Below are 25171 nucleotides of genomic sequence, written 5' to 3' on the forward strand. Positions count from 1 at the left end.
GGGAGCTTTTATACCGCTGCATCAAGGGTAGAGGGGATTCGCCCCTCCAGGCATGAGACACCTTCCACCTGGGTTCCAGGGGAACTCCTATAGAGCCTCAGGCAGCGTAGTGGGGACTTGCCTCTCCAGGCAGGAGACTCCTCACACCTGTGTGTCAGGAGAAGCTCTCCTATCGCTGCAACCAACTTACAGGCTACTTTTCTCTTCAGGCTGGAGATCCCTCACATCAGAGTGTCAGGGGGAACTCATATACCATAGCAGCCAGGGTAGAGGGGACTCTCCCCTCCATGTATGAGACCCTTCCCACTTGGGTATCCAGTGGGGAGTTCCTATACTGCTGCAGCCAGGGTAGAGCTGACTTGCCCCTCCAGGCGGGAGACCCCTTTGACCTGGGTGTCAGCGGGAGCTCATATGACACAGCAGCCATGGTAGAGGGCATCACCCCTCCAGGAGGGAGACCCCTCACACCTGGTTGTTGGGTGGGATGGATCCTATATCTCCCTAGCCAAGTTAGAGGGGACTTGCCATTCCAGGCGGAAAACCCCTCCCAACTGGGTGTTGGTGGGGGAGCTCCTATAATGCTGCAACCATGGTAAAGGGGACTTGTCTCTCTATGCGGGAGACCCTTCCTACCTGGGTGTGGGGGGACCTCCTATACCGCCGCAGTGGGGGTAGAGGGAACTCTACCCTCCAGATGGTGACCCCTTTCACTTGGGTGCTTTGGGGAGCTCCTATACAGGTGCAGGCAGGGTAGAGGGGACTCGCCTCTCCAAGCGGAAGACCCCTCTCACCAGGGTGTTGGGGGGAGCTCTTATAATCTCAAAGCCAAGGAAGAGGGTACTGGCCCCTCCAGGCGGAAGACCCCTCCCACCTGGGTGTTGAAGGGAGCTCAAAAGGGCCACAGCCAGGGTAGAGGGGACTTGCCCCTCAGGGCAGGAGACCCCTCCCACCTGGGTGCTGTGTGTGGGGGCTCCTATAAAGCTGCAGCCAGAGTAGCAGGAACTCGCCCCTCCAGGCAAGAGACCCCTTTCACCTGGGTGTCCACGGGGAGCTCATATCCCTCTGCAGCCTAGGTTGAGGGGACTCGCCCCTCCTGACAAGAGACCTCTCCCATCTGGGAGTCAGTCATGGAGAGAGAATCATATACCGCAGCAGCCAGGGTAACATGGACTCTGCCCTCCAGGTGGGAGACCCTTTCCCCTGGATGTCTGGTGGAACTCATATATAACTCCACAGCCAGGATACAGGAGGCTTGCCCCTCCACTGTAGGAGACCCTCCACTTGAGTGTCAGGGGGAGCTCTCCTACCGCTGCAACCAGCTTAGAGGGTACTTTTCACTTCAGGTGGGAGATCCCTCCCATCAGGGTGTCAGGGGGAACTCGTATACTGCAGCAGCCAGGGTACAGGGGACTGGACCCTAGATGAGTGAGACACCTCCCACTTGGTTATGGGGGGAGCTGGTATACTGCTACAGCCAGGGTAGAGGGTACTCTCCTCTCCAGGCGGGAGACCACTTTCACCTGGGTGTCAGTGGGAGCTCATATACTACAGCAGCCAAGGTAGAGGGAACTCGCCCCTCTAGGTGGGATAACAGCTTAAGTAAGACACACAAAAAGAAAGCATATTGTTGAGCACCCATGTTTTCAAATGAATCATTTTATTTAATTCTGACATAAATAATTTGTTAGACCTGCTGTTGCTGTTTAAAGATGAGAAAACCAACTAAAAAAAGTTTAAGATACATGTTGAACATCATAGTCAGTCATCAGGGGGTTGGAATTTAAACATTTGTCTATCTGAAAAAAAAAAAAAAGAGATTCTTTTCATTGAAATTTGGTAACCACAATGATGAAAGGGACATGTGATTAAATAGTAATTGTCAAGTTATAATGACATGAATTCACTTCATGCACACTTTAGAAACTTTATTTCCACACTATAGCTCACTTTATATCAATCATGTCATCTGAAAATTAATTTCTTTGTCTTTGGGAAGAAATTGTTCAATTTTTTTTCCTTGAAATGTTATCTGCTCTCAGTAAAATCACATAGCACTTGGGAAGAAATATACAATACAACAAGCCAGCAATGAAAGCCACAATTGAAAAAGTTTCCAAAGCCACCATGTTTTTGCTCTTGGTGCTCAGGTAGGTGGGTATGAAACAAACCCACACACTACAGAAGACCAGCATGCTGAATGTGATCAGTTTTGCCTCATTGAAACTATCTGGTAGTCTCCTGACCAGAAAAGCAATAATCAAGCTGAGAAGTGACAGAAAACCCAAGTAACCCAGAACACAGTAGAAGGCAGCCGTGGATCCCTCATTACACTGCATGATGATTTGGCCAAATTCTGACTGTGCATCCATGTCAGGGAAAGGGGGAGAAGTTCCCAACCAGATTGTGCAGATGCACACTTGAATGAAGGAGCCACTGAAGACTATGGCATTGGAGAATCGGGTCACCATCCACATTTGAAATTTTCTCCATGGGGTGACAGTTTTGAAGGCCACAAACACAATGAAGTCTTTGCCAAAATAGCAGAAATGGCTACAGAAAATACAACTCCAAAGAATGTTTCATTCTGTTAATTAAGCTTTCTTTTAATTTTAGAAGAATATTTAGTTATTTTCTTCACATAACTTGTTTAAATCCAAAGATCTGTAATGTTAAACACTTGGAAGAAATTTCATGACAAATACAGTGAAAGTGTCATCTATTAAGTCTTCACTTCATACAGGATGAAGGACACTTGGGTATGACCCATTTAAAATAAGAAAAAAAATACTATTTTTGCTAGGTTTATATACCACAAAAATTTTACTAAAATAGTGAAAAAAATATTGAACATTTTTATGCTGCTGAGTTTTTTTTCAGTCTGCAATTTATCCTATACCACCAGTATCCATATCACTACTAAAGAGCCAATCTAAATGTGATATCTATCCCCTTAGTGATAGGAACCAGTTGTTTTTAGGAAGAACGCATTCTTTATGATCTTCATCAAAATGTAGTAGTTTTGGTCATCAGCTCCACTCATTCTTCTCCCTCCTACTTTCTTATGTATTCTTTTAACATCTCATGTAGGCACTGGATCTTTCAAAATAAAGAACAAATAAGGTCTAACCTCAAGAGAGGGAGCAAGGAGAACTAGATTCATTAGTCTATCAAATGGTAGACTAAGTTCTAGTAAGCATATTAAAAATGATAAGCATTTAAGGAAAATCCTGTGGGCCATAAAAGAAGGCAGAATGTGTTTTCAAAGATATTTAAAGAAACCCTGTTGAATTTAAATCAGAAATACAATATCATATTCATTTTTTTTTTCATAAGATCATTTAGCTACATTGCAGTAATTTAGATTAGAAAGCTTGGAAAAAGAGAATATATTTAGACCTGTTTTTCAGAGGTAGATAAATTTTAGCCATTGAGTAAAAGCCAACAAAGCAATACAAAATGGAGGACAATGGGAAAACCTTCACATATTACTTATATTTAACTAATGAAATAGTCTTTATTAATGGATGTGGTAACAGTTCATTGAGGAATCAATGATGAGGTAAAGTAGGAGATGAAAGACAAAGATGCACACTACATCAGAGAAAAATGAGGTTGTACAATGTTGATATATGCTACATTTCCAGCTAGAGATATTTATATCTAAGTGAATCTCAGGAATTAATGCTAAGCTGAAAATTTGGAAATTATCAGCCTGAAGAAGGTGGTTGAAACCTGGAAATCAATGGGATAACCCATGAAATGCTGAATTTAAAAAAAAAAAAATGGAACCAAGAGAAAAATCCTAGAAACCCTAAATAACAATGAGATTTGTAATTTAATATGACTCTCAATTCCTCACAATTTAATTCTGCCTAAAATCAGGTATTAAGAAAGTAGAAGGAGAAAATTCAATGCTAAAATGCTTAAATACTGTGAACTCTTTCAGTTAAGGCACTGAATCTTATTCATGACTAAATGCTAGAAATGCTTCTTGAGGGAACAATATTATAAGATAATAATTAATGAATGTAATTGATTCTGGAGAATAACCTGGAATCAGAAATGAGTTTTCCTAAAGAAGTTAGAATCAGATGAATTCTTACATGGAAATTGTGATTTCCTTGATCTACTGACATCAGGAATGCGAGAGAACTTTGAGTTACCATACTTTTGCTCACAGGAACCTAAATTCTTATGCATATAAACAAACAATTGAAAACCCTCTGTTAACCTTGGTACATCAAAATTATTGAAGAGGACTTTACCCTTATACTCACTTTCCTAGTAATGAATTGTCTCATTTTCTTCCAATATTTCTTATGTAAAAAAAACACAGTTCTGCAATCTGCCTTACACCACCACTATCCATGTCACTACTGGAAAGCCAGTCTCACTATGTATATAAGTATTTCACAATAAGATGTAAGTAAAATTGCAATAACTTCTGCATTATACAACTATTCTCTTAATCTATGAAGATATGGGAAATTCTGCCATTTTTTTTACCTCTTTCAAAATTATTGTAAAGAAATTACTATCATGTTCTCTACCACTCGTTTTGTTGATAGGGTCTTACTTTTGGTGAGTGTATATAAGTCCAATTATTATATAAATTTTTAAAAACACATTTGGTCACAAAGCAAACAAATTAATTGACATGGCTTTATTGGTATTAGAGCAAGTGTTCTATCTTAACTCTGCATGATTTTTTAATTGGCTTAGGTTCAATAGCATGCAACTTATTAGTATTTTTCAAATCTTCATATTCCAGTAGTGGACATGGAAATTTGTCACCCAGAATACTTTTCATGAAAAACTTTGCTTTCCACCTACTAAGCATGCTCTCCATGGCCTGTCAGCTCATTAGGGTTTATCTGAACTGCAGAATCACCTTGCAGAGAGTGCACTCTCACTGGAACAACCCACATGGAATGACAAATTATTTGAGAGGCTCTCAAGGTTCAGACATGATGGCCCATCACCATACGTGCAGCCAAGTTCCCCACAAGGTTTGCAGAGTTTCAGTTGGATTAATCTCAATTTGATTTCCCTCTCTTGAAAAGTAGTGGAGTGGATCCCTAATATATATCCTGAATGCCAAAACTACCTAATTTTAAAACACATGCTTTACAAAAACTGAACCTATGAAAGTCATTTAATAATCAGAATCCCGCAATCCAGTTATCAAATGATTGTTTTTAGTGTAAATCTTTACAATACCATGCACTTCTTCCCCTTTCCTCTTTAGTAATGGTAATGAAACTAAAGGCCTCAGAAATGCTAGGCAAGTGCTCTCCCACTGAACTATACCCCAGCCCAAGACCCTGTCTTTCTTGAAATGATTCCAAGGTTTCACACTCTAGTATAGACAATAGGATCTTTGATGATCTGATGCATGCCCTTTATCTCTTATCACAAATAATTTTCATACTTTATGAGTAATATTTATATTTTGTTAATTAATTTCAAGAATGTTTTTCTGCCTCTGATTTTGGGCATAGGCCTGTGCTTAATCAAGAATCATTTTTCCTCAGTTTTTCAAAAGCTGGTTCTATTTCCTTGCTGAGATATCCATTTAAATATCAAGGAACAGCAAAATCTTCTCTGATTACTCTATCCAACCACTTTAGGTATCTCATGTTAATTCTCTATTGTAAGACTATTTTTCTTTTGTAGGAATATCGAATTTTTCAATTTACTATTTCATATCTTGTATAAAAATTTAGTATTTCATACTTATATCATATATTAAATATTGATTTCATTTAATGGTCAATAACATGAAGACAAAGAGGTATGTGTTTTGAAAACCAGTATGAACTCAGCATTTAACAATTACTAGTGCTAGGAAATGCCTGATGAATATTTGTTAATAAATAGTTAGATATATGATGCTGTTTGAGTTGTGTCCCCTAAGAGATATGCTGAAACCCTAAAACATGATACCTGTGAATGTGATCTTATTTGGAAATAGGGTCAATGAAAGTGCAATCAAGTTAAAATGCAATCATTGGAATGGACCCTAATCAATATATCTGGTGATCTTTTGAGAAAAGAAAATCACTCTGTGAAAATATGATACACAGGAAGAACACTATGTGAACAAGGAGGCAGAGAGTGGAGTGATACAACTATAAGACAAGGAGTCCCAAGGAGGGGTGGTCACCAACAAAAGCTACAAAGAAGAAGTTTTCCACCATAGGTTTCAGAAAAACTGTGGCTCTGCTGAAACCTCATTTTAGTTCTTCTAGAATCCAGAACTTCAAAGCAAATAAATTTCTAAATAAAGAAAGAATATTTTCTAAGAAAAATTTCAGTCAATATGACATTACAATTCCTCTAAAAATATAACAAAAAGTGGTAAAATTACCATAAAATAAATAAACTATTAAAACAAAAAGCAGAAAAACACATCCAGGTACACATACAAATTATAATATTTACAGGAAAAAAAAGAAACATAAAGTGCTAAATGGAGAAAAGATATAGACTCACTGTAGTGTTTAAACAGTGCCAAGTGTGAGCCAGTGACCTGTGTAATATGACTGAGCCTAAGAGAGCTTCACACGGGATGTGGAAAGAAAGATATGCATAAAGTCAGATCTTGCTATGCTTCTGGGTTTGGGAGTTCAAAGACACCATTTGAAGACCATGAGTGGGTCAACTGAGCTGTTGGCTCTATCCATGAATATGAAATAGCCTCAATATAATATCATCAGTATCATCTTGAGACAGAATCCCCAGTTACACTTCTATAAGACCTGGTTCTGCACCAGATGTTAGTAAGTGTTAACAAGCAATGACAACTGCAAACTCCTAGCCTCTTTATATGCAAGTGTATTTTCTGTCAGTGCATTGGAGATATTATTTTAATTAATCTTTGCCTTCCATCACTGCTATAATTGAGAATTTACAGTCAATCTTTACAGTTTGGAGGTGAGGTGTCCCCATAAAAAGTTCATGTTAGACAATGGAGAAATGTTCAGTGCTGAAATGATTAGATTATAAGATATTTTACCTTTTCAGTGGATTAATCCACTTGACTTATTAATAATTTGAATTCAATACTGGGTGGTAAAAGTAGTGCAGGTAGGTATAGCTGGAAGAAGTAGGTCACTGGGTGCCTACTTTGGGGGATTATATCTTGCACCCCAAACCTTTCTCAGTCTCTGTTTCCTGGCAGCCATGAACTCTGCAGCTTTCTTGAACTACACCCTTCTGCCCTTATGTTCAACCCCACCAAGAGCCCAGGGCAATGCAGTGAGCTAATTATGGATGGAACCTCAGAAACCCTGAAATGAGATAACCTTTTCCTGCTCTAAATTGTTCTTGTCAGATGCATCAGTGACAGGTATGAAAAGCTGATAACACACTACCCAATCATTTTTCCTTTGTATCTGCTATATCTCTTCTCTCATAGATTTAAATTTTTCTTTTTTTTTGGGGGGGGGGGTGTGGTTTCTGCATTTACCAACAATCTGTGTTGAAAAAATACTTTCTTTTACTTTTTCTCTTTCTAATGTTCTGGTTAATATATTCAAATATAAATGGAGATAATAAATTTTAGCAATTCACCAATTGTTTGAAAATATTCAGGTGTTAACCATTCAAATAATGTCTTTTCTCTTTCCTCTGTATTTTTTTCTCCTGGAACATGTATAGTCTCACTTTACTCTGTTTATTTTTAAGCTTGCCTGCATGGTAAAACATTCTGTGTAATTTATCAGATATACTTTCCCTATACTCAACCTCATTTTATTCTTCTTCTATCTACTAATAACCTATTCATTGACTTTTTTTTTTTGATACTGTGGATTGAGCCCAGGGGCACTCAACCACTGAGCCACATCCCCAGCCCTATTTTGTGTTTTATTTAGACATAAGATCTCACTGAGGGGCTGGGGATGTGGCTCAAGCGGTAGCACGCTCTCCTGGCATGTGTGTGGTCCGGGTTCGATCCTCAGCACCACATACAAACAAAGATGTTGTGTCTGCCGAAAACTAAAAAAAAAAAAAAAAAAATCTCACTGAGTTTCCTAGCACCTCACCATTGCTGAGTGCTGAGGCTGGCTTTGAACTTGCAATCCTTCTTCCTCACCCTCCCGAGAGCCTAGAATTACAGGCATGCACCACCTGCCCAACTCTATTGACTTTTTTTATCTTTTTATTATTTTATTATTATTATTATTTAATAAGTGACAACAGTGGAATTCATTACAATTCTTATTACAAATATAGAGCATAATATTTTTATCTCTGTATATAGAGTATATTCATGCCAATATATGCTTTTACATCTATACTTTGTTTTTATTTGTTTTTTTTTTTTGCATTACAATTCTTAATACACATACATACCACAATTTTTCATACCTCTGTTTGTATATAAAGTATGTTGATATCCAATTTCTGTCTTCATATATGTACTTTGTACAATAATGTACATCACATTCCACCATCCTTGCTAATCCTCTGCCCCCTCCCTTTCCCTCCCATTCCTCTGCCCTATCTAGAATTCTTCTAATCCTCCCATGCTCTCCCTCCCTACCGGACTATAAGTCAACCTCCTTTTACCAGAGAAAACATTGGGCATTAGTTTTTTGGGGATTGGCTAACTTCACTTAGCATTATCTTCTCCAATGCCATCCATTCACCTGCAAATGCCATGATTTTCTTCTTTTTAAATGCTGAGTAATATCCCATTGTGTATATATGCCACATTTATTTATCCATTCATCCACTGAAGAGCTTCTAGGTTGGCTCCACAGTTTAACTATTGTGAATTGTGCTGTTATAAACATTGATGTGGCTGTGTCCCTGTAGTATGCTGTTTTTAAGTCCTTTGGGTATAGTCCGAGGAGAGGGATAGCTGGGTCAAATGGTGGCTCCATTCCCAGATTTCCAAGGAATCTCCATAATGCTTTCCAAATTGACTGCACCAATTTTCAGTCCCTCCAGTAATGTATGAGTGTACCTCTTTCTCCACATCCTCACCAACAATTGTTGTTTGTCTTCATAATAGCTGCCATTCTGACTGGAGTGAGATGATATTTTAGATTAGTTTTGATTTGCATTTCTCGGATTGCTAGGGATGATGAGCATTTTTTTCACATATTTGTTGATTGATTGTATATTCTCTTCTGAGAAGTGTCTGTTCAGGTCCTTGGCCCATTTGTTGATTGGGTTATTTGTTTTTTCGGTGTTTAGATTTTTGAGTTCTTTATATATCTTAGAGATTAGTGTTCTGTCTGATGTGTGAGGGATAAAAATTTGATCTCAGGATGTAGGCTCTCTGTTCACCTCACAGATTATTTCTTTTGCTGAGAGAAAACTTTTTAGTTTGATTACATCCCATTTATTGATTCTTGGTTTTAATTCTTGTGGTGTAGGAGTTTTATTATGGAAGTTAGGGCCTAATCCCACATGATGAAGATTAGGGCCTACTTTTTCTTCTATTAGACGCAGAGTCTCTACTACACATTTTTATTCTTTGTTTCTAAAGGAATTTGGGGGGGGCAGTGGTACTGGGGATTAAACTGAGGGGCACTCAACCACTGAGCCACCTCTCTAGACCTTATTTGTATTTTATTTAGAAACAGGGCTTAGCACCTTGCTGTTGCTGGGGCTGGCTTTGAACTCGAGACTCTCCTGCCTCAGCTTCCAGAGCTGCTGGGATTGCAGGTGTGCACCACTGCACCTATCTTAAAGAAATTTTTTGAAATCTTTCTCAAAGATTTACTGATAATCTAATATTTCTTGCTAATTTTAATAATCTGATATTTCTTGCTTATGCTTGTTTTAATACACAGTTACTTTATATTATGTATTTGATTATTTAACATTCATTCTTGAACATTCTAAGAGTCTAATGGGAGGAAAGTTTCTTCCAGAAAAAAATGTCATCTGTTCCTGGACAGAGACAGGGGTGCTATCAACCTGAACTACTTTAGCCACCTTTCAGGCTAAGCTGCCCTATGCATCACTGAAAGGATGTTATTGTCTCTCATAGTGTTGAAGATTTATGCCTATGAAATGCTTATTACATTTATTGTTGATCCATATCTCATTGTGGACCATTTTCACTTTCAAAATAGTTTTCAGAAATCCTACCTGTTTTATTGGAAATATCTCCATCTGGACAGGGAATACAATCAAAACAACAAAATGATTTTTCCACCAAGTGTTCCCTTTCTGAAACCACGTGGACAGCTTTGACTGCAAATAGCAGAGGGAGTCTAAGAGACAAAAGAGGGAAAGCTACTAGATAAGTGACATTTGATAACAGCATACAGGTGGAAGACTACAGAACTTCTATATAGCACAAGAACTGAACCCAGAGCTACTGAACTTTTGGAAAATCTTTAATGGGGGTACTGTTTTCCTTATTCTGCCTCACCTCTCCATCACTGAAATGTTCAGGGAGAATAAAGTCTTAATGGCAATTATATACATGTTGTTATAATAGCTAAATCAAATGATAAATTATTATGTACAATCAAAGAGACTGCTTTTGTGTCCAAATAGTCACTTCATGTCTGTTATCTGAGTCATTTTCATTAAAAATGCCACAAACTTTTTAGACTTTACTACATTGATAATTTCTTATCATGTAGTAAATAGGACTATTTGATAAGTACAAGTGTAGGCAATACATTCTGCTAATACTAAATTAAATAAATGAATAGTTTTCACAGTGATTCTGAAGCTAGAAAATCCATATAACTTGGAATTACATTCAGCAAAGTACAAAATAAGGTGGCTTTCTGCCTAGTGAAATTCAGAAGCTTACCTAAATTTTACTGTTTTTATTAAATGGAATATCACTACGACACCCTCTTAAGAGAATGCTTACCTCATTGTAGTGCTTGCCCCATATTATCAATGTATCATTTAAGGAAAGACACTGATCCCTGTGAGATTCAAAAATTCAAAAATAAACTCTGCGACTTTCATGTGGGCTTTAGTACCATTTAGTAAACACTGATAATTGAAGATGTCAAGCTTGATTGTTAAAATGTTTTCATTAACAGGTTTCTCTTGACCAATGCTTCTTTCAAGTTGGCTCTTTTGCAGAAATTGATGGAGCTAAAAGTGAAAAATTATTTTCAGAACATGAGTTTGCAAAGAAATAGGAACAAACCTTATGATTCCTACTGCCTTCTTTTCCTCTAGCTAATTTTTCCAATAAACTTTCTTCATTGGTCTATTAAACATTTATATTGGGATTGATGTTTACTAGACATGAGTTCTTCTGCTTTACACATATTTACTTACATACACTTTTATAAAATTTATGTGTTAGTTACTAATAATTTTTCTATTTTACAAATTATAGAATAAAGCTTAAAGGTTGCATAGGTAATAAGAGATGAATCCAGGACTGTAAATACCAGTTCCTGATTATTAAGAAAAAAGCTGTATACTTACATAAGGACTCTTAAACTCTTTGGCTCCTCAAGAAAACAAATGTTGATATTCTTACATAAACATAAAACAATTTAAGAAGTAAAATAATAATGTCAATAAAATAGGATTTTTATTTTTTTAAGAATATAAGGTACATTTTTCTGAATACATTCTTTTTCAATTTTATATAATTAACTGATGAAAATACCAGGGATTGTTTGCTTTGAGATTATATGATAAATTGTATTCCTATCACATTGAAGATTTATAAGCTTTTCCATACAAAATTACATTTGTCAAGAAGTTTCAACTAGAAAGGAGTTTGCAGGAGTACCTGGAAAGTACTTGTTTATTGCCTACCTATTAGTTTGTGAATTGACTTATTTTTTAAATTTTAATTTCAGGACATCTTACTTAACAAAGTATTTATGTTGAAAACATGCATGCAGATTTCACACACACAAACAAAAAGATTCTAAAGTTGATATACAGATTAATGTCCACCTAAGTGAAATTAATGGAAAATAAATATCCTGAATTAGATGATGGATAGAGAGGAAGATAGCAGCATATATTATTTGTAAAAAATAAATAAAATGTAGAGATTGTATACATTGTTTTTAAAAAATAAACATTAGCTTACACACATAAACACATAAATGTATTGGAGGAAAATCAATGTTTAGATTTTGTTGTGCTTCTGCTACAACAATGAACATTTCTGTACACAATATTGTATATACTACTAATACTCAAAAGAATCAATTGAAACCATTTAAGGAACAAAAAAGAAAATAGGGAAAAACAAATGATTACAGATTTGGAATATAAAAATCAATAATGGAATTCTTATTTCTACTCCAAGATGTAAAAAATGTTCAGATCCTCTTTCTGTCCAACAGCAAGCAAAAAGCTAACCTTGCTTGAAAGCAGCAGCTATTCTTGGATGCATTGAAGAAGTAAATCACAGAGTTAACACCTGCCCTGAAAATAGATAGTTGTGTACAGAAAATGAGAGTGTACTGGAAAGAAAATTGGCTGGATCCAGAACTATAGGAAAACTTCACCATAAATGATGAAATTCTAGAGAGCAAACAAGCACTAGTTTGAGAGATGAAAAGTAGGTCTCTAGTTTTGGGGAATGCCACAGGGGTACAATTATATGAGATTAAAAAAACCCAGTGATAAAAAAAAAAAAAACAACACTGTACTCTACCAAGTTTTTGCAGTGAAAAACTCAGAGAAAAATGTGCTCTTGCTTCCAGCAAAAAAGCCAAAAGTAACTATTCTGAAACAAGCCCATAACATTTTGTTCTCTACAAGACCTCAAGGAAAACTGTACCTGAATAATCAACCTGGAGAAAGGGAAATACCAATCCAATTCAAATTTCTTCTGTCCTTTCTCTCTCACTCAAAGGAGACAGGAAGTGAAAAACATACAGAAGCACTTATGAAGGTCACAACTGGGGCTCAAATACAATGAAAGAAAGACTTAATCATCAGATCATAGTACACTTCCCCCAACCAGAGTAAATAATTACATATTATATGCTTGAAATTTTATAATAGAGTAAATTTTAAGTATTTTCATCCCAACACAAATAGAGAGAGAGAGAGAAAGAGAGAGAGAGAGTGAGAGAAGTAACTGGGTGAAGTGATGGATATGCTAATTAGCTGTGGTAATCATTCCACAATGTTATCCATATATTAAAATATTATATTGTACAGCAGAAATATACACAATCTTCATTCGTTCACTATTTGCCAATAAAACTGGAAAAAAAGGAAAAAAAAATGTAGAAAAATTTTCCTTAAACATCCATGTAATTTGAATCCAACATAAAAAAAGTTAATGTCATGACAAATGTACTTCATTCCAGGAATGCAAGAATAGGTGGACATTATTTAGATCAGTCAATCAATGCACTTTATTTTGTTAATAAAAATAAAATTAAATATATGATTATCTCAATAGATGTACTGACCTTTTGTCAAACTTGAACAAAAATTTATATTTTAAAATTCTTCAAAAATTTGGAGTATAAGGAATATTTCTTATCAAGCAGAGAATATCAACAAATTTTTAAAAATCATCAAATGGGGAAAATCTTAATTTTTTTTTTTTTTTTTTTTTCCTTAAGGGTGTGAACAGAATGTTTTTCAGCTATTGCCTCTTCTCTTAAACTTTTACCAAAATGCTTAGCTAGTTAATTAAGGCAAAAGAGAAATAAAATCCTAAGACTAGATATAAGTAAATAAACTTTTTTGGTTTTGAATATGATTATGTACTTATAACATCTACAAGCATCTGCAAATTATAAAGTACAAGATAAAAACAAAAATATTAATTTTATCTTTTTTAATATTTGGGGTACCAGGGGTTGAACCCAGGGACACTGAACCACTGAGCCACATCGTGAGCCTTATTTTGAATTTCATTTAGAGATGAGGTGTCACTGAGTTGCTTAGAGCCTTGCTTTTGCTGAGGCTGGCTTTAAACTCTTTCCTCAGCCTCCCAAGCTGCTGGGATTACAGGCATGCACCACTGCACCTGACTCAATTTCATTTTTGAAATCAGCCAAAAAAAATGAAAACAAAACATAAAGACCTATTACAAAATTAATAAGACAGTGCAAAATTTCTTCAGGACAGGAAACTGCCTAATGGAGCAAAATAAAGATTTCAGAAATAGAAATATGTATGCAAACACCTCATTTAAAAAATGAAAATACAACCCATTTGAGAGAGTATATGTTTTCCCACAAATTGTGCTGAATCAGTTGAATTACCATAGTAGAAAAATTATCTTAATTCCCCTATCTTATATCACACACAGACATAAATTTCAACTATATAACTTATTTAAATATGAAATATAAAGGAATAAAATGTTTAGAAGAGGTCTTGATGGCTCTGTATACATTGTCCGGCAGCAGCATCTAGAGGTTGGAGCTGGGCTGCGTGCCGAGCCCTGTCCTCCGAAGGCTGGATTGCAGCCTCGAGCACCTCGGTGGCCTGTTCACCGCTGCACCTTCGGGCAGAGCCTGCTCTGGGGTCGTTCTGCACCCCCCTGCCAGGGGACCCGTGCTCCGGAGGAGGGGGACCGAGAGCCGCGGCGGCAGCCGCTTGGGCCCCAGGGGCCGGGCTCTGGGCTGAAGAGCTGCAGAGGCCAGGGCGGCTCTGCTACGGTCACAGACGAGCGCGGTGCTCTTGAACGCGGCCCAGAGAAGGAGGTGATGGCGGCAGGGTTTCATTTCTAGAAATCTGGACTGGAAACAGAAGCAGCAGTTTGTATAATCCCAAGAACTTGCTTATGCCAGGAAGCTGTAAGGGCAACATGAATATCATTGAGGAGATCTAACATGGTGGCAGGCGCAGAGAGATCAAGTCTCTGACATCTTCAACTGCGCGGGCATAGGGAGCCTTAAACTGTCTAAATGCTGTTTGCTCAGGATCACTAGGCAATGCTGAGCTGACATGGAGCTGGGGTGTACAGGCTGGGCCCCTCAGAACACACACACAGAGCCCGAATCGGAGGCAATTAAGCTCCGGTTCGCCTGCTTCCTGTGACTCAGCAGTAACGATCCCGCTGAAATAATTGGCCGGCCCTTAGGAACTTACAGAGGTAAAAGCCAACCGAGCCTTCATAGGCAGTGGCCACAGGACTGAAACGGGGATTGGGAGAGACAGTCAGGACCCATCCGTTGCATTGGTCACCCGGCAAAGGGAACGAATGGTCACCATTTGCGTGGGATACCACCATGGCAGAGAAATGGCATCACAGGCGGAGGAGATAACTGCATTGACACCAGCGTGACAGGTGTGTAATCCCCTAGTCATCTCTCTCCACACAGCGGGGAAACCTTAAGGGCCACTCCCAGCTCTCCTGTGAACGCAATAACCAGACCGAGGGAATCAGGAGTGGCGCGGGACCCGCGGCGCGGAACTCCCGGCTACAGCTCCCACCAGTGCTGACAACTGAGGTCTCTTGCACCAGCTACCGGGGGCGTGGCTACAGGAGGGCAAGCAAATTTGCTGGGGGATCTCAGCCCCAAGCTCTACAAACTTAGGGTCTGAGGGAGGCAAACAGGGAGAGTGAGCCCAGGTGTTCATGAAAACAGGGCTCCCAGGAGCAGCAGACCTGGCATGTAGCCAGTATGGTGGTGAGCGCCACAGGTGAGCACGGCCTGGCTTGAGGAAACACAAGACAAGGCCCTAGACACTCAGGATTGGAGACCCGCCCAGTCTAGGAGAAAGAGCTGCTGCACAGTGAATGGTTCCCACCCTTTGAGAGGAGAAGCTTGGCCCAGTGGGCACAGCTCCACCTACTGGAAGAGAAGTTAATAGAACTCTAGGACTGCATTTATTATTATTATTATTATTATTATTATTATTATTATTATTATCATTTTTTTCTTTTCTTTTTTTTCTTTCTTCTTTTTCTTTCATTTTCAATTTTTATTTGTTGTTGTTCTTTAACTTTTTTTCAATGTTTCTAATTTTTTTAATTTTTTTTTATTTTATTATTATTATTATTTTTTAAATTTTAATTTTCATTTTTTATTATCATTATTATTCTTGTTAAAATATTTTTTCGTCTTTTCTTTCTTTCTTTATTATCTAATCTTTGTTATTTTTGTTTCTTTTCTCTTTTCATTTCTTTTCAATTTTCTTATTCCCCCTTCCTTGAATTCTACCTGCCTACTCTCATTCTCTTTAGTGACTTCTTCCCTTCCCTTCTAATATCTTTCCTCCCAAGCATCAAATAAATCTATAAGAGTAAACAGTAACTCAGCAGTCAAACAGAACAAGAAGTAACATGAGCAGCATAAAAAAGCAAGGAAGAAAAGGAGTACAAACAATGAAGGACAGCCTAAATATTCAGGAGGACCTAGAGTCAGCAGAAAAATGGTCATATAAAGAACTCAAGGAATACCTTAGACAGATGGAATGGAACCTTAAAGAAGATACGAGACAGCAAATCCAAACAGTGAAAGAACACTTTGAAAATGAATTACATAAACAGATAAAAGAAGAAGTTAAGCATCTTTATCCGAGATAGAGACTATTAAAAAAAACAAACAAACAATAATTCTAGAAATGAAGGAAACGATAAACCAAATTAAAAACTCAATTGAGAGTATCACCAACAGAGTGGAGCAAGTAGAAGCCAGAACATCAGATAATGAAGACAAAATATATCATCTTGAAAAGAGCATAGCCAACTCAGAAAGGCTGGTTAAAAACCACGAGAAAAACATCCAAGAGATATGGGATAACATAAAAAAACCAAACCTACGAGTCATCGGGATAGAAGAAGGTACAGAGATTCAAACCAAAGGAATGAGTAGCCTGCTGAATGAAATAATTACAGAAAACTTTCCAGAAATAAAAAAAGGAAACGGATATACAAATTGTAGATGCATACAGGACACCGAGCACACAAAATCACAGTAGACCAATGCCAAGACACATTGTTATGAAGATATCCAATATACAGAACAAAGAGAAAATATTAAAAGCTACAAGAGAAAGGAGGCAGATTACATTCAGGGGTAAACCAATAATGTTAACAACGGATTTTTCATCACAGACGCTGAAAGCAAGAAGATCCTGGAACAACGTATTTCAAACACTGAAAGACAATGGATGCCAACCAAGAATTCTATATCCAGCAAAATTAAGCTTCAAGTATGATAACGAAATAAAAATCTTTCATGATAAACAAAAGCTAAAAGAATTTGCAGCCAGAAAACCAGCATTGCAAAGCATCTTGAGCAAAACACTACAAGAGGAAGAAATGAAAAACAATAACCAAAACCAACAGTGGGAAGTGCCTCGATAAAGACAGAGGGCAGGGGGAAAGCTAACCATGGAGAAACAAACTAAATTTAAAAAAAAAAAAGAAGATAAATAATCAAACATGTCTCGAAGTACAAACCATATATCAATAGTAACTCTAAACATTAATGGCTTAAACTCTCCAATAAAGCGACATAGGCTGGTAACATGGATTAAAAAAACAAATCCAACAATATGCTGTCTCCAGGAGACACATCTGATTGGAAAAGATATACACAGGCTGAAGGTGAAAGGTTGGAAAAAATATACCACGCACACGGTCCTCGTAAGCAAGCAGGGGTGGCCATCCTCATATCGAATAAAATTGACTTCAAGACTAAATTAATCAAAAGGGATAAGGAAGGACATTATATACTGTTAAAAGGAACCATTCACCAACAAGACATAACAATTATCAATATTTATGCACCAAATAATGGTGCTGCGATGTTCATAAAACAAATTCTCCTCAAGTTCAAGAATCAAATAGACCACAACACAATAATTATGGGTGACTTCAACACACCTCTCTCACAATTGGACAGATCCTCCAAACAAAGGCTGAATAAAGAAACTATAGAACTCAATATCACAATCAACAACCTAGACTTAACTGACATGTATAGAATGTATCAACCATCATCAAGTGGATATACTTTTTTCTCAGCAGCACATGGATCCTCCTCAAAAATAGACCATATATTATGCCATAGGGCAACCCTCAGTAAATATACAGGGGTGGAGATAATACCATGCATTTTATCTGATCATAATGGAATGAAACTGGAAATCAATGATAAAAGAAGGAAGGAAAAATCCTACATCACATGGAAAATGAACAATATGTTACTGAATGATCAATGGGTTACAGAAGACATAAAGGAGGAAATCAAAAAATTCTTAGAGATAAATGAAAATACAGACACAACATATCGGAATCTATGGGACACAATGAAAGCAGTTTTAAGAGGGAAATTCATCGCGTGGAGGTCATTCCTCAAAAAAAGCAAAAACCAACAAATAAATGAGCTCACACTTCATCTCAAAGCCCTAGAAAAGGAAGAGCAAAACATCAGCAAATGTAGCAGAAGGCAAGAAATAATTAAAATCAGAGCGGAAATGAACGAAATTGAAACAAAAGAAACTATTGAAAAAATTAACAAAAATAAAAGTTGGTTCTTTGAAAAAATAAATAAGATCAACAGACCCTTAGCCATGCTAACGAAGAGAAGAAGAGAGAGAACTCAAATTACTAACATATGGGATGAAAAAGGCAATATCACAACAGACACTACAGAAATACAGAAGACAATTAGAAATTATTTTGAAAACCTATATTCCAATAAAATAGAAGATAGTGAAGACATCAATAAATTCCTTAAGTCATATGATTTGCCCAGACTGAGTCAGGAGGATACTCACAACTTAAACAGACCAATAACAATAGATGAAATAGAAGAAGCAATCAAAAGACTTCCAACCAAGAAAAGTCCAGGACCGGATGAGTATACAGCAGAGTTTTACAAAACCTTTAAGGAAGAATTAATACCAATACTTTTCAAGTTATTTCAGGAAATAGAAAAAGAAGGAGCTCTGCCAAATTCATTCTATGAGGCCAACATCACCCTGATTCTGAAACCAGACAAAGACACCTCAAAGAAAGAAAACTACAGACCAATATCTCTGATGAACCTAGATGCAAAAATCCTCAATAAAATTCTGGCGAATCGGATACAAAGGCACATCAAAAAAATTGTGTACCATGATCAAGTAGGATTCATCCCTGGGATGCAAGGATGGTTCAATATACGGAAATCAATAAATGTTATTCACCACATCAATAGACTTAAAAATAAGAACCATATGATCATCTCAATAGATGCAGAAAATGCATTCGACAAAGTACAGCATCCCTTTATATTCAAAACATTAGAAAAACTAGGGATAACAGGAACTTACCTCGACATTGTAAAAGCTATCTATGCTAAGCCTCAGGCTAGCATCATTCTGAATGGAGAAAAATTGAAGGCATTCCCCCTAAAATCTGGAACAAGACAGGGATGCCCTCTATCACAACTTCTATTCAATATAGTTCTCGAAACACTGGCCAGAGCAATTAGACAGACAAAAGAAATTAAAGGCATAAAAATAGGAAAGGAAGAACTTAAATTATCACTATTTGCAGATGACATGATTCTATACCTAGAAGACCCAAAAGGGTCTACAAACAAACTACTAGAACTAATAAATGAATTCAGCAAAGTGGCAGGATATAAAATCAACATGCATAAATCAAAGGCATTTCTGTATATCAGCGACAAAACTTCTGAAACGGAAATGAGGAAAAACACTCCATTCACAATATCCTCAAAAAAAAATAAAATACTTGGGAATCAACCTAACAAAAGAGGTGAAAGATTTATATAATGAAAACTACAAAACCCTAAAAAGAGAAGTAGAAGAAGATCTTAGAAGATGGAAAAATATACCCTGTTCATGGATAGGCAGAACTAACATCATCAAAATGGCGATATTACCAAAAGTTCTCTATAGGTTTAATGCAATGCCAATCAAAATCCCAATGCCATTTCTTGTAGAAATGGATAAAGCAATCATGAAATTCATATGGAAAAATAAAAGACCCAGAATAGCAAAAGCAATTCTAAGCAGGAAGTGCAAATCAGGCGGTATAGCGATACCAGACTTAAAACTATATTACAGAGCAATAGTAAAAAAACAGCAAGGTACTGGTACCAAAACAGGAGGGTGGAACAATGGTACAGAATAGAGGACACAGAGACTAATCCACAAAGCTACAACTATCTTATATTTGATAAAGGAGCTAAAAGCATGCAATGGAGGGAGGATAGCATCTTCAACAAATGGTGCTGGGAATACTGGAAATCCATATGCAACAAAATGAAACTGAATCCCCTCCTCTCGCCATGCACAAAAGTTAACTCAAAGTGGATCAAAGAGCTAGATATCAAATCAGAGACTCTGCGTCTGATAGAAGAAAAAGTTGGCTCCGATCTACATATTGTAGGGTCGGGCTCCAAATTCCTTAATAGGACACCCATAGCACAAAAGTTGATAACAAAAATCAACAAATGGGACTTACTTAAACTGAAAAGTTTTCTCTCAGCAAGAGAAACAATAAAAGAGGTAAATAGGGAGCCTACATCATGGGAACAAATTTTTACTCCTCACACTTCAGATAGAGCCCTAATATCCAGAGTATACAAAGAACTCAAAAAATTAAACAATAAGAAAACAAATAACCCAATCAACAAATGGGCCAAGGACCTGAACAGAAACTTTTCAGAGGAGGACATACAATCAATCAACAAGTACATGAAAAAATGCTCACCATCTCTAGCAGTCAGAGAAATGCAAATCAAAACCACCCTAAGATACCATCTCACTCCAGTAAGATTGGCAGCCATTATGAAGTCAAACAACAACAAGTGCTGGAGAGGATGTGGGGAAAAGGGTACTCTTGTACATTGCTGGTGGGACTGCAAACTGGTGCGGCCAATCTGGAAAGCAGTATGGAGATTCCTGGGAAAGCTGGGAGTGGAACCACCATTTGACCCAGCTATTGCCCTTCTTGGACTATTCCCTGAAGACCTTAAAAGAGCGTACTACAGGGATACTGCTACATCGATGTTCATATCAGCACAATTCACAATTGCTAGACTGTGGAACCAACCCAGATGCCCTTCAATAGATGAATGGATAAAAAAAACTATGGCATTTATACACCATGGAGTATTACGCAGCACTAAAAAATGACAAAATCATAGAATTTGCAGGGAAATGGATGGCACTAGAGCAGATTATGCTTAGTGAAGCTAGCCAATCCCTAAAACACAAATACCAAATGTCTTCTTTGATATAATGAGAGCAACTAAGAACAGAGCAGGGAGGAAGAGCAGGAAGAAAAGATTAACATTAAACAGATACATGAGGTGGGATGGAAAGGGAGAGAAAAGGGAAATTGCATGGTAATGGAGGGAGACCCTCATTGTTATACAAAATTACATATAAGAGGTTATGAGGGGAATGGGAAAATAAACAAGGAGAGAAATGAATTACAGTGGATGGGGTAGAGAGAGAAGATGGGAGGGGAGGGAGGGGGGATAGTAGAGGATAGGAAAGGTAGCAGAATACAACAGTTACTAATAGGGCATTATGTAAAAATGTGGATGTGTAACCGATGTGATTCTGCAATCTGTATTTGGGGTAAAATTGGGAGTTCATAACCAACTTGAATCTAATGTATGAAATATGATATGTCAAGAGCTTTATAATGTTTTGAACAACCAATAAAAATAAATAAATAAAAAATAAAACTAAGGGAAACATGAAATTGATTTCCATGAAGTGTAAAATACTCCAAAGTGATGCTTTTGGGTTTTTTTAAAACATTTCTTAAGAAACTTGCATAAACTCAAGGAATAATACAAGACCATTGTAGGAAATTTGGGAATACAGAAAAGAGATATTAAAAAAAAGTTTCATTATATTTTATAAAGATGAAATGCTGCTGTGTATATAATTTCATATTTTTTTGAAATTAAACATTGGTATATATCATAGATACTTGGCCCTATCATTTAAATGGCTGCATTGAGTAGTTATTTTATGACTTATTCTAACCACTCTGTTATTGGTGGGAATCTAGCTATTTTCCCGTTCTTTTTTCTATTACAAATTATGTTGCAGTGAACATCATTGGGCATAAACATATATGTATTAGGGGTAATAATGAGTGTAATGCATTCCACTATTGTGTATTTAAAAAAAACTATAATTTAAAATAAATATATATATTGGTGCCCAGGACCTTATGCATACAAGGCAAGCACTTGAACAATTGAGCTATATCCCCAGTCCTAGGCATAAATATTTGACTGCAGTTTGGAACATTTATTAAGATTTCAAGAAATGCAATTACTGGATCACTTAGAATAAACAGTTTTAAGACTTCTGTTATGTATTTATGCTTTCTGAAAATATTATTCCAATTAACATTTATTCAAACCAACATAGTGTAAAAATGCTCATTTATCCTGACCTTATTATTGCTGAATATTCTCATTTCACTTTTAATCATTATTAATTTTTGAGAATAGTTTTGTGTTTTATTATTAGGTAGATTGATATTTTTCAGATATTTGTGGGCATTTATGTTAACTTTTAAAAATGGTAAATTTATTGAGGTGAAATTTACAAACTTTAAAATATATCTGTTTAATAAATGTACAATTCAGTGATTTAAAAAAAATGTTTAGAAGAAAGCTAGAAAATACTTTTCACTATTTTGATGTAATCAGACTTCTCAAAAAGAATAAAACCATAAACTATAAAAAACAAATAATAAATTAGACTAGGTTGAAGTTAAGAACTCTTGTAACTCAAAATAGAAAATAAAAGTCAATTCACAGAGGAGAAACAGTCTCAATACATATATTTAAAGGTCTATGTTCAAAACTTCTATAAATAAGTCTGATGCAGTTGCTGAACAAAAGATGGTTACCAATTCAAAAAGCAGATATCCAAATGACAAATTAACACACAAACAGAAGTTGACTAATTGGCAAATAAATGAATGATAGCTTAAATAAATTGCCAGCCCTACCTATAGTGAAAAATACCACACCACAATGAAGAAAATGAGAAATCTTTTTATGTACTGCTATGTGACAATGTTTATAATATAGTACAAAGTAGGTTATTATTGCTTCTTAAATGCAAAATAAATGGGTATCTATCCATGCTTGCCAATTTGTGCCCAGGTATGGATTATCTCCAGGAGAATATGTGAGAATTTCAACTTTTTGAAATTAGTTATCTCTAGGAAAATGACTCATTGACAATTTATTGACAGATCAACTAGAATGAAGATGCTATATGCTTAGATATAAATGAGGAAAGTTTAGAATGCACTACTAATTCTTAAAGCAGAAAAGAGGTAGGACATGAGCTATTTGAATAAATTAGAATGTACACAAAAAATGAAAAATACTCTTCAATAAATGGTACTATTTTTATTAATCTATTAATTCACAAAATAAAGGGATTGAAATTCCTTCATGAATTCAGAAGCAATTTAAGATTTATATTGATAAATCTCATGTCAAACTATCAGGAGGAAAATAATTATATAACATGTAGTGAATATGCTTTGGACATGATTTGATTCTATTTTGCATAGCTTAGTAAAAAGGACCAGATATTGAGAGAGAAATGGATTTAATGGAAAAAGCATATATACAATATGAATAATGTTAATTGAGATCATGCTACACTATTTAGTCCAGTTTCATTTTAAAGAAGCAATTGATATTTTAAGGACTCATTTAACAGAACAAAACAAAACAAAGATCTGTAAAAGAAGTCATTTGGGTCACATGTACCTAGAAGTCCCATCAGTGATCCATATTTATGCTTGTTAAAATCCTTTGAGTTAAATATTCTAATTTTCTCACAAAATAACAAAAAATAAATGGGAAAAGTTGTCTAATCTCTAAAGGGTATAAATAGCATTCTTGGAGCATGCTAAGAATCTCATAAATATTATTATTTATTCATAATGTATTATGATTTGTTTCATAATGGAAATATTAAATTATCAAGGAGTGCATAAGGGATGCTCTTAAATGTATTATGATTTTACAAAATTATTTTAGACTTGAGCACTGTGATATACACCTGAATCTAAAAATTTGGAGGTGAGGCCAGTAGGCTCACAAGTTTGCGGTCAGACTTGGCAAATCAGAGAGGACCCTATCACCATACAAAATAAAAAATGGCTGGGGATGTAGCTCAGCAATAAACCATCTCTGGACTCAATCCCAGTATTACAAAAATAAATGTTTTCAAAAGCATCCTCATTTAACATATAATTGTGAAAACATAATGAATCAAAAGATATAAAAGACAATTCATGACCCAGTGCCCTAGAAAAATACTAGAATAAGCTGTTGCACCTGCCATGGATGAAGAGTCACACTTTAACCTTTATCAAGTGTTTCTTCCTTCAACGTGAGTGGCAGTTCTTCCTAAAGAGCCTTGGAAATGACATGCACAGCACCATAGACATTGTAACTCTGGGGTGAGGTATTCATATCCCAAACATGCAAAGCTCAAGTTTCAAGGGTACCATTTTGTTCACATTTACTCAATATCCTGATTCCCTGTTGATCCAAATATGGACATTCAAATATTATAGACCACACATCCTGGATAAAAATGTCATGGGGAAATATTACAGGTGAACATTTCTGAGAAAATCTTGAAAACCAGGAACCTCATCAGTGTGTTCTGAAAATGATAATGCTCCACCAAAATACACATAGCTTTGACTTTGTCCAAAGGGTAATATAGTAATATCCCAGTTAGAAGTTGTTACTCAGATATTTCTAGATGGACTATAGCAATATATCTTCAGAACAAATCTAAGAAGAGAATATGTGTCACCAAATACAATATTGACATTTGAAAATGTAAATCTTTCCATAAAAAGTTGCTCCTTAATAGTGTCCTTAACAAGAATCTCTTGGGATCTTTTTGGCAAATGCAACACAGAGGCCATTGTTGGTCATTTCTTGTGTCATGTCCCTGAGGAACATTTCTCCCCTGATGTCATCTGGAACTACAAGGCCAACCCAGATCCAACCAAAATACAGCATTAGTTGAACAATTCCCTGATACAAATCTGTAGGGTTCATGGGAAACTGGTAAAGAGACTGGAACAGGGCCTTGTCCCTGAGGCTTTAGTCAAATCGACCATAGGTGATCTAAACAGAATAGAATGTTCTACTTAGACAAAATTTTGATTTTTATTCACAAAGTATTTAACTTTACCTACCTCTTTCATGCAAAAAAGTCATTGAATAAATAAGTTTGCTAAGAAATA

The 25171-nt window shown here is 36.3% G+C and overlaps 1 pseudogene; it reads right to left on the minus strand.

Moving 5' to 3' along the window:
* Positions 1 to 2003: 2003 nt before the first annotated feature.
* The window catches only part of LOC114080741 (vomeronasal type-2 receptor 26-like), a 35751-nt pseudogene continuing 12583 nt past the window's right edge, over positions 2004 to 25171 (minus strand).

Source organism: Marmota flaviventris, chromosome 3 (assembly GCF_047511675.1).
Source record: "Marmota flaviventris isolate mMarFla1 chromosome 3, mMarFla1.hap1, whole genome shotgun sequence".
Taxonomy (NCBI): Eukaryota; Metazoa; Chordata; class Mammalia; order Rodentia; family Sciuridae; genus Marmota; species Marmota flaviventris.